The 14,238-nt window shown below is 39.0% G+C and overlaps 1 protein-coding gene across 1 annotated transcript in view; it reads left to right on the top strand.

Annotated features, from left to right (window-relative positions):
* LOC112154145 (thyroid hormone receptor alpha) overlaps window positions 1-14,238 on the top strand; it is a 165,172-nt gene that overhangs the window by 63,476 nt on the left and 87,458 nt on the right. The window contains exon 3 of the mRNA XM_024284860.2: window positions 9,409-9,485. The gene's annotated coding sequence lies outside the window, so the exon portion shown is untranslated. The remainder of the gene's footprint in view (window positions 1-9,408; window positions 9,486-14,238) is intronic.

Genomic DNA, 14,238 nt, shown 5'->3' with positions numbered 1-14,238 from the left:
GTTTATATCTGAGAGTAAAAGGGAAAAAAAGATGGTGGCACACCAAAATCCTAAGGATAAAAAACATCATGTAACTGTCTTGCATTTTTAATTTGAGTAAAATTGCTGCAGTAGGAGGACACAGGGTGGATTTTATTTTAAAAGGAACTCGTGTGCTGCTGTCAAAAGTAATTAAAGTTACAACTGTTTTATATATATATAAATATAAAACATCTTGTAATTTTATTATTATAATTTTAAGTTACATTTTTGAATCAATTTCTAATTGACCAAGAAATAGCATAAGTCTTGTGCATTTTTTAACAATAAAGTGTGACTTTGTGGCTCTCGTTGGGTTCTAATCTGTAAGAAACTACTCCAAATAAATGGCTCTTTGGTGTTGGTGTTAAAGGTTGCAGACCCCTGCCTTAGACCCTCTTTTTCAGATTGGTCCAAGTGGAATTTATTTTTTCATTTTCAAATTTATTATGTTGGTCATAAAGATAATAGAAGTTTTGAAGTTTGTGATAAACCGTATGAAGTTATTAATTACAGTAAGCTATCTGGGTGAACATGTTTACAAATATGGATTATCAGGTAAAGCCCTTCTTTAATGGGTTTAAATCATGCAAAATCAACTTTTTGAGCCTTTAAGTGTATTATAATATTGCTTCCTCACTATTAAAAACCCCAAAGCTGTATTTTGATCCATTCACTCATCTGAGCATTCCTCTTAAAACCTGCGCTCCGAGCACCAGCCCCTCCCAACTCATGAAAACAAGCAGGTTTTTATTCATTTATTTATTTATTTTTTTATTCCAAATATATATTTCTTTTATTTTATTTTACTAACCTTGGCTTGTAAAATTGTCTAAACAGCTGGAGAGCACCAGAATTTCCGTTGTGTCAGAGTGACTCGTGCAGCAATGACAATAAAAGAATTTCTGATTCTGAGAACAGCCCCTTCCAGGAAGAGTCTGCTCTGTCTGTACTGTCCCAAAGACTGACTCACACTCACTTTTTCCTCGGCGCGAACGGTGATCGACAAAAAGGCTTTCCTTTTATAAGTACAATATGCACTCAGGAAAATGACTAATATTTAATTTTTAAAAAATCCTTCTTTTATGTCTCAGAGGTAATATATTATCACACATGAATATTGTTTACTATAAAAGGCTTAAGAATAACATAATATAGGCCCTTTAAAAAGTCAGACCAAGCTTTACATTTTATTTTATTCCCATTCTCTGTAAGCTAAAAATAAAAGACTTTCTTGATTCTGTGCATTTATATTGTATTTTTATGTCTACAATTCATTTTTTTAACTTCTTTTTAAAAATTAATTCTGATGCATTTTAATTTTGAATTCACCCATTGGAGATGCACCATTGCATCAATTGATCAGAGCCTTATAGATGTCAAAAATAGTTGCAAAAAGAATTTTCAAACTCTGCTGCACCACTTTTAAATGTTTTTACATTTTAAAACATTCTTCGTCCCCCAAAAAACCCATAATAATGAGTTCCACATTGACCACTAATTTATACAAACAAACAGAGAAACTCATTTTGGGTAAACCTTTCTATTGTTGCTGCATTTGCTGGCGTTCTAGGTGTTAAGCTGCATCGTTTGTTAATTGTTTGCACAAAGAAGCATAATTTCCTGTTTTTTACTATAAGTTTTGTCTAATCTGGAGTTCATTCTGTGATTACCTTCAGCTGTGAGCATTTAAAGTTTGCTTAATGGGTATCATTAGTTTTGGTTGTTAAAATCAAGGAATTTACAGTTTTTTTCTTAATGGTTAATTTTTTTCCTTCACTTTTTTATATACATCTTTCCAGAATGCATGAAAGCGGTTTCTTAAAAATGAGCTTAATTCAGCGAGATCAAAAACATTTTAATCAATGACGCATTTCATTGCTGATATAACTTTACCTCCATGTTTTTCATCAATAATTAAGTTAATTAAATTTTAATAATAGATGCGGAGCATTATATTGTGCTAAGATGACCTTTTGCACTCAAAGTGCGTACCGTCTCTTGCTCTTTCTACCGTGTGAGGGCATCTTCCTCCTGCAGGCAGAACAGCCCCGCAGAATCGGATCCGACTCCATCCGCCATCATTCATAGCTCTGACAGGCTAGTGAAATTCCCTCACCCTTCCCGGCAAGCAGTTCAAAGCCTCGCGTTTGCCACAAGAGACAGGGTATGGTGCTGAGCGTGGGGCCCCACGGACAGAATTTACCCTCAAGATGTTTTCAGTGGAGCGTTCTCTGATGTAGGAATACTTCTTCTTCTGTTCTAGACTTCCTCTTCCATGATGGCAGCTCTTTCATTCCAGCATTTTTGGGGAATTTTTGAGGAAATGCATAACTATAAGCACCCCATCCACCTTCCTTTTTAAAAATTTATTCCACTTTTTGCTAAACTTTGCTGCCATTACTTGTGTTTGAGTAAATAACCTTTAATTGCTATCATTTAATCTCCCTTTTTATTGCCACATTTAAAAAGGAGTATGTCCTCACTTTAAGATCCTAGAAAAAGAAAACATCCCATCATTCCTTCAAATTACAGTTTACTTCAGGTTTTTAAAGCAACATAAACCGTACTTGCAGGGCAGGCTTTATCATCTATTTGAAAGTGCAAGCATGTGGCTGTGATGTTGGGACTTGTAGCGCAGGCGTGGTGAGATAGGCATCAAACAATTAGTCACAGTGAGCACAAGGCTTGGTCTTTTATCAAAGCGTCGTCCTGTGGATTTTCTGGCACGAAATCAGGCTGCTTTGGAACCTTAGAGCTATCAGATGATTCAATATCACTAGTTGGAAGCTGCTTTACCCTGTTGAGCCCTGAGGGTAAAAAAAAACGACCAAAAAGAAAAAAAAAAAAAAACTTACAGCCATCAAAGTCAATAGTCTGTTGACATGACTCTACTGCATGTCTTTGTTTGTTTATGTGAGCCCACACAACGTCATCGCCTCATTTGTTTGCTTGTGACGCGTGCTGATGCTTTTGTTCACTACTCGTTCTGCAGTAACGTCTGCGTGCATCGATGCGCAGCTCCTGAACCTGCCTAACAAACCGTGACACTTTCTTATGGCTGTTGTAGATCATTGCTCTGCTTTTATTCAGTTCCAAGTCAGGCTTTGAGCGGTGAAACACAACAAAAAATGTGTTGATATGAAATAAGTCACAGTTAAGGACCCTTCCGGGTCACTTTTTGATGTTTTGGGTCTCCCCAACTCGTTCTTTTTGACGTGCTGGCTGTTTGTAAAATCAAAGGTCCACAACCCTCGGAACACGGTACCATACAAGGACTGGTCCCCGGGACACATCCAGTACTGATACCCTCACCCAGCACTGGTACCTAACCCAGTAACGGTTTGCGCCCGGTACTGCGTTTGATACCGGTTCAGGTCCGGTACCGCGTCTGGTCATGCATCTGGTACTGTATCAGGTGCCGGGTTAGCCAGTACCAGGTTTGTATACCGGTGCCCTCCGCATCAACGTGCACTCTGTGTCCGGTTTCAGTATGCAGCCCGGAGGCTGGGGACCTCCAGGCTGCCAGCATGTCAAAACGACGAGTTGGGGAGACCCAGAAAGTGACCCGGAGGGGTTCTTAACCAAAATTTCAATATGTGACAACTTGGGAGTGAGAATGTGTTGGTTAAAGAGTAATTTTTTATGTTTTTTTTTTTTTTTAATGAGTGTAACATGTTAGCACTAAACAAAAACATCTGGACCAGTAAAATAAACCAGTCCAACTAAGCTTGAAGTGGGAAAGGCAAATATACTGGAGTTCACATGACAAAACTCAACTAAAATCTAAAAATCTGTGATTGGGCTGTAGCACCATTGACTTTCACCCATGGAAAATGGTTTACTTCCAGCTCCAACAAAACAATTCAGTCATCATTTTTGGCAAATCGGACGCCCAAATGTTTGAGCTGGATGATGTCAGTGAGCTGTGATTGGTCAGAATCAGTCTGAGCACTAGCAACCACTTTCACCAATCAGGAGTGAGCTTGTTGGAAGTCAATGCCCAGAATAAGAATATCCGAATAAGAATGTTTGTTCTGACACAGAGTGACTGAGTAACAGCTGTTCATTTCTCAATAGAAGTCAGTGGGAGTTTGGCTTATTGGAGCCAGCGGACCTCCGTTTAGAAGGCGAGAGGTTAACCAAATCCAGTTTTTTATATACAGTCAATGGGCCAGAAAGAGTAAAGTATTTGGAGCCCAACCATGTAAATTTGAAATCTGAAAAATTAAAACAAAGCATCATCATCATACTTCTGAAGAACTGAAAACAAAACAACACCAAATAACATTTTTAAATACTATTTTTGTTGGGAAGGACTTTTTAACATGGTAGTCAAAACGGAAACCTTCCAATAGTAGTCCTTTGAAGGACTGAAACTTTTAACGCTTTTGAAAGTCAAATCCTACAAGGGTATGTGAAACAAGAAGTACAGCTACTATGCTGTTTTTGAAAGCAGCATGAAAGAGGCTGTAAGAAGCAGATATTGGGTAATTGAAGTGCAAAAATTGATTGTTAGGATCAAACTTTGAAGCTTTTACTGTGAAATTTGAATAAAAAGTTTAAACCAAGCAAAGTTTGGTTGTAAAAAAACATTTTTTGAACAACTACAATAGTGGAACTTTTCAAAATATATAAAAAAACTTGCAAAATCCTTTTGTCTGTTTTTCATTATGATTTTATAGAAAACAGGAGAAGCTGTGCAGGTTTTTTAACGTCTTCAACAAGCAGGACTGTGGCTGTGACTTTCTTGGTACACTTTCTACTTTTGATACCTTTGAACACCATCGAGACTTTTATTGGCTTTCTCAGTAGCACTTCTGGTTAACCACCTGTCAGATTGATGCCAGCTTAGCACAATCGCTTTCACTCCTACACAGCTTTTTCTTCACAGCTGTAAGTTATTGGTTTTCATTTTGAATCAACCGCACCTCCATTCACATTGTTTGGTGTTTACATACTCTGCTTTCCTCTGAGGTGCCTCCTTCCCGTGCCCTCTCTGTCCCCTTTTCCCTTTTGCCCACACAGCCCTGTAAGGGAAGAGCCCTTCAACTAATTAGAGGCTTGCCAGTGGATTCCTCTACGACAAAAGGAGCCATTCAAGTGGGCAGGCTGGTTAAAAGGCTGAGCTGGCAGCCGCGATAGCGTAGCTCCACGTTAGCAGCATGAATAAGCTTCACTTTGAAGCCCGTCCTCTTGTAAAAAAGCTCTTGACTCAATATAACGCTGCCCTCCTTGTCTTTGCCGGGCTTTTATTGCTGATCATCATCCGTGTTTCATGGGACGCCACATGTGTCTTGACTGCTGGAAGACGAGAGTGTGTGTGGTGTTGCCACGGTGAATCTCAGCCACGTTCTGTCTGACATATTCAAGCCCGGCGATCGTTCGTGTAAACACTGACTCATCTGTTAGAGCGGTCAGTCGTGTTCAGAGGCTTTTCATTCGTCTTTGCACCTTCTGGTATTGAGTGACCCATCCATCTCCATCCTCCCTTTCCCCTTCAGGGGGCCACTGCTTGAATTGATCCTTTAGGCAGTGGAGAGTTCAGTTAAACATGTACTTTACAATAAGGGTGAGTGTAAGCAGAGTGAATCTATTTTCGATGTGTCACACTATTTTTTTCCCCCTCAATCACCTTGTTTGCTGTTACTGGTGTTCCTCAGCAGATGGAGGACCAGGTGCATAAAAGACACCCAAACAGGAAGTCACTTGATCTAAGCTGGGGATCATCCTCATACACTTTTTTGCAAGGAGTTGAGGACTTTGGTAGACATTTTTATGAAAAAAATACCAAATTCTGTCCCATTTGTTAGAATTTAAGTTTACTCTCTATGTAATACTGTTTACTATGAATATTTGTTGGGATCCTTAATGGCTGATATTCTTCCATCGGTTTGATCCATTATTTTCCATGCTCTGACTGTTTTTTTTAAGCTGATACTCTTTATGACCCTTTAATCTGTCATTTTTTTCACTGATGCTCCTCTTACTTCCTCTTCCAATTTACTCTTTCTTGATTTTGTCTCATTCCAGAACAGAAACTGACAAATAAATAAGTGCCCCCTACAATTTCCATCTGCCCCCTCACTGTTCCTTTCCTCGTCCTGCAGTGTCAGCAGTGGTGATGTAAATGACCGGAGTCTTAGCACCCTTTCGTAGTTTAACATGGGAGTGGTAATCAGGCCTCCGAGACCCATAACTTCCAGCCTCATAAATCCACAAGATAGAACTTTAACTCGCATTTCTGCTTTTGTGCACAATTTTACGCACAAAGCTTTTTATGCATCCCGACTCGGAGTCCTCGGTGAAAATCACATCGTTTTCGTTTAATGCTCTTTAGGTTTAACACATGTTTGAAGACATGCAAATGGTGCACGCACCGTTGCTTCTCTTGTGGCATTTCCTGTCTTCAATGACATTAAAAGCTTCTCCTTCCTTGTGCTCTTAAACCGAGATCTACTGTGATAATCTTTTATTACATTCAATTCCTGGATTATTTTTTATTTTGCTGTAATATTTTCTCAATTTTTGTCTTTGCCTTTAGCCATCCATATGGAGTTCTTATTAAAACACAAATATGGGAGCATTTCATTCATCATTTTGCCTTCGTCTTAGACCTGCACAATAAATCAGAAGTATTGTTTTTACAGCAAAACCAGCCCGTGCGACATGCCAGTTGCAAAATACTGCATAAACTGTGATAAATTATTACCTTAGTGCTTCCCCAAACAAGACAAAGTCACTTTTTCACAGTTTTTACCTACTTCCTCTGCATCTGTCACAAACTTTAGAAGCTGAGCTTAAAGGCTTCTTGCTGTTCATGCTTATAGTGAGGAAGGCCCTTTGCAATGGTGGAAACTCCACAAATTACAATGTCATATATTAGCTGCATACATGCTAGTAGTTCACCTTCAGAGACTTTTTAATACTACATAAAACATTGTAACATGTCAGCACAACTGTTTAAACCTTGCAAATTGGTTGGCTGACATTACCAAGAACTTGCCACAGTAAAACATTCACTCAGGAAGGATGCATGGACAGAGAAACTATAATGTTTTTAAAAAATAAAATAAAAAAACAAGCTTACACTACCTACATCTGTTCTAACGGTTGTCCGTATTAGTTTTGATGAGTACTACTGGAAAAGTTGTTCTTAGGTATGTTTCCCTGACATAAGTTCTTCTATTGAGAAACCTTTCAGTATAATTTAAATTATATTGACTTTTATTTAAATAAAACTGTTGCAATGAAATGGAAATGATGTCATATCGTCAATAGCGCTGGGCAATATGACGATACATATCATGTGGGCGATTTACGAAAAACAAAATAGTCTATTGTCCCATTTATCTTCTTTCTGTTCTAGCGTTTTTATTTGTTTGTTTTTATTGCCAAATTTTTGTGCAAAAATGTATTTTTCTGCTTAAGAAACTTGAAACTGTTGTGCACTTTAAAAAAAGTAAGACATTTTTTAAAAATGTTTCTCATTTGTGATTATTAAACTACTTTAATAGTTGTGCGATACGCAAAAGCTGCAGCTGAAAAATAAATTCATTGAAAAGTAAGCAATGACAATTTTTTCAATTTTTTTCAGAAAATAACAGACAATATACTTTATTGTGGTATATCTTGATATAAATAGTTATTAAGATATAAAATAATTGATATAGTGATATTGTTTTTCCATATTGCTCAGCACTAATAGTCAATATGATCACTAATATCGCACATTGTAAATTTCCCTTATATTGTGCAGCCCTACTTTGATTGAAAGCTTTCAACTCATTGTTTTAAAGTTTTATAGTAAATTCTGACGTGCATTTTTATGTTTTCTGTACTAACCAGTAATGCTGTGTTTCAAAGGAACTGAGAATTAGGTAAATTAGGAAGCGTCTGTTTTGCAGTTAAACCACAGAGACTTTGCAGCTCTGGTTAATGAAGTGAGAGTTTTTTGGGGTTTCTTTTACTTAAGCTTTAAAAAATATCAAACTCTGTAGAAGAATAATGCATGAATTCTTTCTTCTGATTCTTGGAAAAGCATGCAAAGAAATGTTCAAATCGTTCCCCATCCCAACAGAAGGTCTTCTGTTCTGCAGATTGTCATTATAAAGTACACAAGTGGTTTGTTAGGGGAAGTTTCAGCTTCTTAATCAGAGAAAATTCTTAGGAACCTAACTCTAATTGAAAAATGTAGATGGTTTTGCATTTTTTTTTATATGGTATGTCACTGAAGGCTTATAAACAAACTGTCTTTTAAATATAAATTCAAAGTTGGTGTTTGTGTTCATGGTTGTTAGGGTGGTGGCAGCAAATAAGGTCAAGCAACCCATTGTGTTACATGAAACCAATTTGGTGCCATCTATTGCTGCTCTGTGTTCTGACGTTTCCAAAGTCTTTTTGAGAATCATCAAACAGGAAATGGAAGTACACGCCCACTAAAGCCTCTGCAGACCCAATAATCAAATGACAGTCAAGGCCATGCCTCCTTAAATGACCGGTCAAAGACAAACTCAAGCTTTGTGGTTAATTGAATTTCCACCCATTACAGTTGTGTGAATGTAGAATCTAAAAACATCACTCCCAATGGAGTGAATGGTTACTGACCTGCTGGTGTAACCATTCCCTAGTGGTCATTTAAAAAAGTCCATGCTGCTCTTTTATTTATTTTTTCCCAATCTAGGTTCAATTTGGAAGTCAAACTGCTGTTCTTTGACACATTTTTAAATTTTTAGCTTTTTAGTTTGTACACTTAAGTTTTATGTCTCCATGCAATAGCAGGCCGTTCTATTTAGAAAAAAACAACAACATTTCTTCTCATTGTGGTTAGAGCTTTCAATGAATCGTATTTGATCAAATCCAAAATAAAATAAAAAATCATCTTACCACACCCTCTGTTGCTTTAGGACTTTGTGTTTACAAAATTGGCAGATTATAATAATTAGGAAAAATGGCTGCAATCAGGGACTATGTAGTTATGATGACAGGCCTGCGTACGGGAACACATGCTTTAAAGTGAGGCCCTGCAGGAAGAGGAAGTCTGTGGAGTCGGTCTGTACTTGCAACACTGACATTAACTGCAGTGAAGTTGTGTGTCAGAGGATGTTTCTGCATCCATCACAGCACGAGCTGCGGATCAATGTTTGGCTTTTATGTACAACTGAGATAAACAGAGCAGGGCTGCAGGATCAGACAGGCGTTAGGGAAGTAGAGCATAACTGTTGAGAAAGAAATAAGGCCAGAAAGCCAATAGAATTGTTATTTTTCTGGATAAGTTAAAGAGGGAAGCAAAAATGCTTCTTGTTTGCTCATTTGTTTTCTCTGTGGCCTTCCCTCCATACTGCCTCCGACTCCTTTTAACTCAAACAATCCTCTTTTTATTTCTTCCAGGACAGAGAAGGGCGCACTGTGCAACACTGCAGGCCTGGGGAGATCATAAACGCACACAAACACTTGCAGTATCACTGGTAGGTTCTGTTCTTCCTGCTTTCGCCTGTAAGAAATGTATGCTAAGTCGTATGTGCACACAGCAGAGCCTTAGCAAGCTGCTGGCTGGTGCTTTGTTGGCTCTGAATAGCTGCTCATTATCTCATTGTACAGTGATCTACTACATAGGCAGTATGCTGATTTGTCCACTTGTGCTGCTTGCTCTGACTAATAAATCATTAAGCTGATTGGATGGAAGAATTTCCACCAAAAACTGAAAAAATCCAGTTGTGTTTTGATTGAACCGTGATGCTGTGAAAACAATGAGTGAGTCCCACACTGCCACATGTGCTGTTTTTGGCCGCTGCTGTAGAAACGTATGTAAGACTAGAGCTGGGAATCATTTCAGTAACAATTCCAGCTCAGATTCCACTCTTGAGTGTGGTAACGCGCCAAAGATTTTTAAAGTTAGGGCTACTTTTTTAGCAAAAAGCCTTAGCAGTGTTTGATGTATCACGAGGAGCACTCATGGGTTTTTCGCTCTTGGAAGCGTTGCCGCCACGGTTTTCTCTGAACTGAGAGTCAGACTTAATGCTAGAAATGCAGAGCAGATGGGATTCTGTTTTACTGGAATGGATGGGATGCATGAGAAGTGTCAAAAACATTTAATATATTTGGTTCCATCCAGATTTATGAAGAGTTTTACCTTCTGACAACTGGCTGTCTGTGCCATCTGAGTCTCCTCTTCTTTCACAGCTGGAGTGAAAGGGGAAGCGCATAGCCGTGGTTTTAATCCCACTCTAAGTCCATGCAGCTTTAGGGTTTCACAGGAGGCAGATAATGCAATGCTGCAGACTTCTGGACACATTCTTGTTCAGAATGGCAAACCCGTGGTGGACAGCAGGACAGTGCTGTCAATCAGAGCACGGGCCACAAAAAGGTCAAGGTTTTTCCACACGAAGTGGCTTTAAAATGACCTTTAAAGAAATGATTGCACACTAAGAAGCTGCACACTTACTTATTGTCAGTTTATTAGTTGTTTATTATTTACACCAAGGTTTAACTGGTAACTGTATGGGATGATCTTACTGTTTTTTTGGTGTTTGGGGTAAGACTGGTGCTGGGTGATATGAAAAAAATTGTATATCACAATATAAATTATTTTAAATCACAATAACGAAATATTTAAGTATTGATATACAACAATAAAGTATATTTTCAGTTACCTTAAGAGTACGTTCAGCAGCTGATCAAAAACATCTGGTTTACACCGGACGCGCGGTGGTGTGCCGCTTAACCTCCAGTTCACACCAGAAGCGTATTTTTACGCAACGGTCAACAGGCGCTTCTGCTCATCCGTGGTTATTTAGAGCTATTTTTTGCTATCATCAAACACCCCACCCCCACTCTGTCGTACATTGTGTGTGTGTATGTTTGTGTTTCAGTGTCTGTTTTGTGTGTTTACTTTAATCTCTAGAGTCTGTTTAGGTACAAAAATATGACCAAATTTGTCGATTGCGGTATTTTATTGTGAAAAATTTGGTATATTTTGAAAATTGACCAGATTTTCTCGTGTGACTTGGCGTAACTTCCTGCCAGGATTGACATGGATCACTCTTAGCTCGTGCAAAAAATAGACCAGACCCCAAAATGGTCGCAGCAGTGCGCGAGCCAGCTGCGGAAGACCGCGGCGTTCCGCAGCTGTGTGAACTACACCATAGGTTATGGAATGGAAGCGGGCTCCATTCCGCGCCACTTCCGTGCCCGGTGTAAACAAGCCGTACGCATAATTTTTAATTGCAGGAAGTCCACTTTTAAAACTTAAAAAAAAAATCTACAGTATTTTTGAAGCTTAGTCAAAGAATCTACTTGTTCTATGGTTTAATACTAAAACTTGGTACTTAATCCCTTAAAAGAGTGGTCCCCAACCCCCAGTCGCTCAGTCACGTGTTGATAAAGCATCTCCCGCTGCACCCCCTGCTAAATTGAAGCTAGCAAAGTTAACAAAAAAAACAACAAACGTATTTGGAAAGTTCCCTTTGGCAGAAAAAAAAGAAATCTGAATTTAAAACCCAAAAGCAGGAGTTTTTGCTCCAAATATAGATTAACTGTGACAGTTCCCACAGACCATAATATTAATATTCACCAACGGTTGTCCAGTGTAACAGGGATGCTGCTAATAAAGTTTTTCAAATGGTGGATTCATGTTTCATATTATATTTAGATAATGCTGGTTTTAGTTTTTTTTAAGCTTTTAGCCTCTCCTTTGATAGTTATGGGTTAAGAGAACATCTTTATCAAATTTTATTGGTTTCTACATGAAATCTAGTCAACAAATGAAATTTAAACCGACCACAGATACTTTATAGAGGATGAAGATAAACTTTTCCCCTTAAAATTAAAAGAAAAACTGGAAGCTAAAAAATAAAAATTAAAAGCACACTTTAGCCTTTACGACGGAGTATTAGTGCCACCAAAAAAAAAAAAAGTAATATTATGACTTTTTTTCTCGTAAATTTACGACTTTTAATCTCGTAAATATACGAGAAAAAAGTCGTAACTGCTACATTACGAGAATAAAGTCGTATATTTATGACTTTAAAAGTCATAGGCTTATATTTGCAACTTTTAATCTCGTAAATTTACGAGAAAAAAACTCGTAAATTTACGAGATTAAAAGTCGTAAATTTACGAGATTAAAACTCGTAAATTTACGAGAAAAAAAGTCGTAGTATTACTTGTAAATCTATGAGATTTAAAGTCGTAAATTAATGAGAAACAAACCCAAATGAGTCTGTTTATCAGAGCTGACGTGGAGTATCTTGTTAAGATTTATTTCCAGATCGGTGTTAAAAACAAAGAAATTCTGAACCTTATGGTGATTCAAAACCAAATTATTTCCAGGTTCGGTGTCGGTAGTGTGGAGTTTCATGTGTAAATAAAGAGCTCAGAATAATGCGTGTTTATCAGGTCCGTCACTTTATTTTGCCTTTCCCTTCCCAGAAGCCTTTTCGCCACCTTACGTCACATGACAACCGAAGGAGAATGTAAACAGAGCTCCGGACCTCCCCATCTCCAAATGAAACATCCCATCTCAACACAAAACAGCACTGAGAAATGACAGCTGTCTGTTACATTAGCACAAGAACATTGAAAACTCAGAAAACTAGTCCTCTTCAGACGGAAGCATCACAGAGTTGGAGGAGATCTGGTCTGTCACGGAGGACGAAATGGCTGGAAGTGAACAGCTGCGCAGATATCGACGGCTTCATCAACGTAATCTGCAGAGACCCTGCAAGCCACCATCAACGAATAAAACATTAATAAACTGTAAATCAAATAAAGAAACTTCCAAACACTTGAAATATTTTAAACATTCAGTTTACCTGATGAAATCCAAGACGTTTTTCACATTTTGGTCGGTCTGCTTCAGCTCACGGCATAAATTCGCTGGACTGTTCTCCCCTCGACTTCAATATACTTACGAGAAAAAAACTCGTAAATTTACGAGATTAAAAGTCGTAATATTACTTTTTTTTTTTTTTTTTTTGGTGGCCCTAATACTCCGTCGTAAGCCTTAAAACAGACCAGTCTGTAAAAATATTGTCTGACATTAAACCGATCCATGTCTTTAAAAAGGTTTGCCTGTGGATGTGCAGAATGTGTCATTTTAGTTTGCAAGCTCCGTCTTATATTTCCATGCTGATGAGAGCAGCATGTGTTCTGCAGTTATGGTTGTGCCCCCTGCAGGAGGGGAGGAGGTTGTAAAGATGTCGCCGTACTATTGTAAATATTTGTCCGCGTTGTAATTGGTCACGATTCTGTTGTAAATGCTTGGCCTCCGAGCTGTTAACCTTTGAGTCCTTAAAGTGGGGAGGGTTTTGACCTGCCTGAGGGAGCAGAATTGGCGTCGGCTTCCAGTTTTTAGATGTTGCGTTTGTGGGCCGCTTCAATTAGCTCAGAGTTCATTGGTTTAGCCGGCAGGGGTTACCTTTCAGATGTAAAGGAGAACCACACCAAATCAATCTGGGGAGTTCAACAACCTCCAGAGAGAAGGAAACCCAACACTTTTAGAGAGCTTCTTCAGTATCATGCAGTAAAGGGACAAGCTTTTGTGATTGATGATGCCTGTAAAAGCTGTAAAGCGTTCTGCCTCGCCACTGGCTGCAGCGCTGACCTTTGTAGGCACCTTTAAGGGGGTCCTTTCCATCAGACTGGCTCCTGCTTGAATCCATGCTCGCCGATTGAACCAAGGCCACGATATGTCAAAGCAAGTGAGATTTAGCTGGAAACGTGTCAGAGGTAATGGAACAAGGTGAACAGGACATTTTAGAAGGTGTGTTTAGCCCCGGGAAGTCTGAGGGGTGGAGTGGTGCAGACATGCGGTTCTCACGTTTAGGTTCAAGGGTTGATCTGAACATGTGCTCGAGTGGTTGGGTACAGTATGTTCATGTGCAGCTGTGGGTCGGTTGGTGTGAACGTGCTCCTTTTAGGAGGAGCCCTGTGGGGTGTTAGGGGGATGAAGAGGTGGGATCCATCTTGCATCACCGTGCTTCGGGCGAGCATTCTTGACACCTCATAAATCTCACCTGCTGCTACAGGAGCGCTGCTGACGGTGCACGCCGCAAACTCCTCACGCACGGGCCCGTGCAAACGCCTCTGTGGTCCAGGCAGCTTCGTGCCTGCATCAGAAGTGAAACTGGAAAAAAGTGTGATGTGTAGCTTGTCTGTCAGCAGTCTGTGCTGGAACAGAGCAGCTGTTGTTGAAAAGCGTTTTTTTTTTTTTTTTTTTTT

Source organism: Oryzias melastigma, linkage group LG19 (assembly GCF_002922805.2).
Source record: "Oryzias melastigma strain HK-1 linkage group LG19, ASM292280v2, whole genome shotgun sequence".
NCBI classification, from domain to species: Eukaryota; Metazoa; Chordata; class Actinopteri; order Beloniformes; family Adrianichthyidae; genus Oryzias; species Oryzias melastigma.
This window is presented reverse-complemented; position numbering and strand designations above follow the sequence as displayed.